This window comes from Pristis pectinata, chromosome 5, assembly GCF_009764475.1.
Source record: "Pristis pectinata isolate sPriPec2 chromosome 5, sPriPec2.1.pri, whole genome shotgun sequence".
NCBI lineage: Eukaryota > Metazoa > Chordata > Chondrichthyes > Rhinopristiformes > Pristidae > Pristis > Pristis pectinata.
The window spans coordinates 7,104,428-7,109,674 of NC_067409.1; the positions used below are offsets into that span (position 1 = coordinate 7,104,428).

Below are 5,247 nucleotides of genomic sequence, written 5' to 3' on the forward strand. Positions count from 1 at the left end.
TTCTTTGACGAGGTGACCAGGAAGATTGATGAGGGTAGTGCAGTAGATGTGGTCTACATGGATTTTAGTAAGGCGTTTGACAAGGTTCCGCATGGTAGGTTTCTTCAGAAGGTCAGAGGCCAAGGGATCCAGGGAGGCTTGGCCGTGTGGATTCAGAATTGGCTTGCCTGTAGAAAGCAGAGGGTTGTGGTGGAGGGAGTGCATTCAGATTGGACGGCTGTGACTAGTGGTGTCCCATAGGGATCGGTTCTGGGACCTCTACTTTTTGTGATATTTATTAATGACTTAGATGAGGGGGTGGAAGGGTGGGTTAGCAAGTTTGCAGATGACGCAAAGATTGGTTGTGTTGTGGATAGTGTGGAGGACTGTCGAAGCTTACAGAGGGATATTGATAGGATGCAGAGCTGGGCTGACAGGTGGCAAATGGAGTTCAATCTGGAGAAGTGTGAAATGGTACACTTTGGAAGGACAAACTCCAAGGCGGAATACAAGGTAAGTGGCAGGATTCTGGGCAGCGTGGAGGAGCAGAGGGACCTGCAGGTTTATATCCACAGATCACTGAAAGTTGCCACACAGGTGGATAGGGTAGTTAAGAAAGCTTATGGGATGTTAGCTTTCATAGGTCGTGGGATAGAGTTTAAGCGCCGCGAGGTAATGATGCAGCTTTATAAAACTCTGGTGAGACCACACTTAGAGTACTATATCCAGTTCTGGTCGCCTCATTATAGGAAGGATGTGGAGGCATTGGAAAGGGTGCAGAGGAGATTTACCAGGATGCTGCCTGGATTAGAGTGTATGGATTATGAGGGGAGACTAAAGGAGCTAGGGCTTTACTCATTGGAGAGAAGGAGGATGAGGGGAGACATGATAGAGGGATACAAAATATTAAGAGGAATAGATAGAGTGGACAGCCAGCGCCTCTTTCCCAGGGCACCAATGCTCAATATAAGAGGGCATGGCTTTAAGGTAATGGGTGGGAAGTTCAAGGGAGACGTCAGAGGGAGGTTTTTCACCCAGAGAGTGGTTGGGGCATGGAATGCGCTGCCTGGGGTGGTGGTGGAGGCTGATACGTTCGGCAAGTTCAAGAGATTGTTAGATAAGCATATGGAGGAATTTAAGATAGGGGGATATGTGGGAGGAAGGGGTTAGATAGTCTTAGGTGTGGTTTGAATGTTGGCACAACATGGTGGGCCGAAGGGCCTGTATTGTGCTATATTGTTCTATGGTTCAATGTTCTATGGTTAAGTAACTCTCACTGGCCTATAATTTCCTGGATTATTCCCATTGCCCTTCTTAAATAAAGGAACAACACTGGCTATCCTCCAGTCTTCTGGCACCTTGCCTTATCTAGAGAGGATCTTTGTCAAGGCCCCAGCAATCTCCTCTCTTGCCTCTTTCAATATTGCCCTTTAACGATAAAAGTCATGACAAAACCCTGGAAAATATGAACCATTAACATGTAAGGCGAATTCAGACATTGTTGATAAAATTCACCGTATTCAATGCCTTTGATCAATTGAGGAGAAGTGTGTTTGAAGATCAAGACCTGAGACATGACATAAAACTCATTGTCTACCAGGCAGCAGTGATCCCTGCCCAATACACAAAAAGTGCTGGAGGAACTCAGCAGGTCAGGCAGCATCTATGGAGGGAAATAAACAGTCGATGTTTCGGGCCGAGAACCTTCATCAGGACTCACCTACGGCACTTGGTAGTCCCAGGAGGTGTCCCATCCGAGTACTAACCGGGCCTGAGCCTGCTTAGCTTCCAAGGTCAGATGAGATCGGGCGTTTTCAGACGTATGGCCATAGGCCTCCTGTTATCTCAGCCCAAAATGTCAACTGTTTGTTTCCCTCCATGGATGCTGCCTGACCTGCTGAGTTCCTCCAGCATTTTGTGTGTAGTGCTCCAGATTCCAGCATCTGCAAAATTTCTGTGTCTCAGTGATCCCTGCCCTCCTGTTCTGAGATCTGGGCTACCTACAGTGGGTACCTGAAGCACTGTAAAAATACACTCCAAACTTACAGGGAGATCATAGTGAGCCAACATCAGCCTCCTCTTCCAGACCAACTCCCCCACCCTTGAGGCTCTAATTACTCACAAGTCAATACATGAGGAACGCACAGAAGTTCTGAGCTGAAAGTGCCCACTTCATGAACCACCCATCCACCCGCCCCATCAAACACCTCCTGCTCCATCCATGGAAGAGTTCGAGGTTTCCACTTTGGGCCTCATCAGCCACCTCAGAAACCACAAACCCGGAGTGGAAGTACGTCATCTTCCATCCAGGGACACTGTCTGAGGAAGGGACCCGTACTGCACTTGACCAGTTGGCAACTCGTGCCTGGTGCTGCTCCCAGAAAGCCCTTCTCCTCGATGAACTGGATAGAGCGGACGTGGAGAGGATGTTTCCATCAGTGGGAGAGTCCGGGATCCGAGGACACAGCCTCAGAATAAAGGGACGTCCCTTTAGAACTCAGGTAAGGAGGAATTTCTTCAGCCAGAGGGTGGTGAATCTGTGGAATTCGTTGCCACAGAGGGCTGTGGAGGCCAAGTCATCAGGTGTATTTAAGGCAGAGATCGATAGGTTCTCGATTGGTAAGGGGGTTAAGGGTTATGGGGACAAGGCGGGAGAATGGGGTTAAAGAAAATCAGCCACAACTGAATGGTGGACCAGACTGGATCGGCCGAATGGCCGAATTCTACTCCTATATCTTATGGTCTTATGGTTATGGAACTGGCTTGATAGTAATTGTAGAGTGAGAGATGTGATTATCCATGAGGTTCAAAATCAAAGTCGTTTATTGTCACCTGCACAAATCCATGTGTGCACAGGTGCAATGAAAAACTTACTTGGCAGCGGCATCACAGGCACATGGCATCAGATAAGCAGCATTCACAAGAAAAATATACAGTAAGTTAAACGTGAATTATACAAATATTTTACAAGAAAGAACACAATTAGAACAAAAACACCAGAAAGTCCATTTTAGTGCAAAGTGATCAAAGTCGTCCCAGTGTTGCTGTACTGAGGCAGTGTTTAGGGTTGTGCCGGTGGGTTCAAGAACCGAATGGTCGAAGGGAAGTAGCTGTTCCTGAACCTGGTGGTGCGGGACTTCAGGCTTCTGTACCTCCTGCCTGATGGTAGCTGCGAGAAGATGGCACGGCCCGGATGGTGGGGATCTTTGATGATGGATGTTGCCTTCTTGAGGCAGCGCCTCCTGTAGATACTACCGATGGTGGGGAGGGATTTGCCCGTGATGTATTGGGCAGAGGTTACACATTGTGTCACTGTATGTTCTGCTGCTACTGGGTCACAGTGCCTTGTGGATGCCCACTTTTGAGATGCCAGATCTGTTAAGCACGCTTATAGTGAGGGTTGGGGGTAGGGTGGGGAATATGAGAACAGTGTGAGAGGAGGTCATTAAATTTGGAAAGGTTCTGTGGAGTGTAAATACTGGCACAGACCAGTGTCAGTTCCATCCAACACGTTTTAGTAAATGAAAATCAAACCACTACAGATGCTGGAAATCTGAAAGAGAAACAGAAAATGCTGGAAACACTCAGCAGGTCAGGCAGCGTCTGTGGAGAGAGAAACAGTTAATGTTTCAGGTCAGAATGGTCTTGTGAATGGTATCACTGACTGTTTCTCAGTGGTAAGTTGGTTTATTATTGTCACACGTACCGAGGTACAGTGAAAAACTTTGTTTTGCATGCCGTCCATACAGATCATTTCAATACATAAGCACTTTGTTGTGGCACGGTAGTGCAGCGGTTAGCATAACGTTGTTACAGCGCCAGCGACCCGGGTTCAATTCCAGCCACTGTCTGTAAGGAGTTTGTACGTTCTCCCCGTGTCTGCGTGGGTTTCCTCCGGGTGCTCCGGTTTCCTCCCACATTCCAAAGACGTACGGGTTAGGAAGTTGTGGGCATGCTATGTTGGCGCCGGAAGCGTGGCAACACTTGCGGGCTGCCCCAGAGCACTCTGCACAAAAGGTGCATTTCACTGTGTGTTTCGATGTACGTGTGACTAATAAAGATATCTTATTTTACCTTACAAGGGAAAAACAATAACAGAATGCAGAATAAAGTGTTACAGTTACAGAGAAAGTGCAGTGCAGGCAGACAATAAGGTGCAAGGGCTATGGTGAAGTGGATTGTGAGGTCAAGAGTTCATGTTTAATGTACAAGAGGGCCGTTCAATAGTCTTATAACAGTGGGACAGAAGCTGTCCTTGAGCCTGGTGGTACGTGCTTTCAGGCTTTTGTATCTTCTGCCTGATGGGAGGGCAGAGAAGAGAGAATGTCCGGGGTGGGTGGGGTCTTTGATTATGCTGGCTGCTTTACTGAGTTAGCGAGGTGTAGACAGAGTCCATGGAGGGGAGGCTGGTTTGCGTGATGGACTGGGCTGTGTCAACAACACTCTGCAGTTTCCTGCGGTTTAGGCCAGTGCAGTTGCCGTACCAAGCCGTGATGCATCCAGATAGGAATCTTTCTATGGTGCATCTGTAAAAATTGGTGAGGGTCAACGGGTCATGCCGAATTTCCTTAGCCTCCTGAGGAAGTAGAGGCGCTGATGAGCTTTCTTGACCTCGGCGTCTACATGGTTGGACCAGGACAGGCTATTGGTGATGTTTACACCTGGGAACTTGAAGCTTTCGACCATCTCCACCTCAGTACCATATCCATACACATAGGGGCGTGCGCTTTCTTAAGTCCACAGGTGCTGTCTGACCCGCTGAGTGTTTCCAGCATTTCTTTTTTGTTTCTCTTTGAGCTTTTTGTAAAGTCTTTTAAGTAGAGACAGCAAGTTGTGTTTGGCGGAGGTGCAGACACTTGCTCTTTCATCTTGTGATCATCGTGGAACACCAGGCCCACTTCCATTTAATTTCAAACAATAGCGTCCCATGAAGCAAATAGTGTCAGTTCCAGGAACTGTGTTTGTCAGAGAATTTATTACAGTTCTAACAATCCACTAGATGCCTTGGCAGTGGCCCTTAGTCACAAGCTAAGATTTATTATTAGTGCTGCTTTTCAGCGTTCTCATAGAAAATTAAATGACTGCGGAAGATGGAATAATACTGTTTTATGTCACGTATGTTACTTTGAAAGCCTGCATGAAAAGAGTGTGAAACGCCTATTCCCAGCCAACACGAGCCCAGGGTTGTAAGAAACTGAACATGAAAGATGGATTTTATCATAACCCGGCTTTAGATGAAAATGCGTCCTTTCCTTTACATTGTTGACG

General features: G+C 47.3%; 1 pseudogene; it reads right to left on the reverse strand.

The window, feature by feature from the left end:
- Positions 1-1,696: 1,696 nt before the first annotated feature.
- Positions 1,697-1,813, reverse strand: LOC127571061 (uncharacterized; annotated as a pseudogene).
- Positions 1,814-5,247: the final 3,434 nt, after the last annotated feature.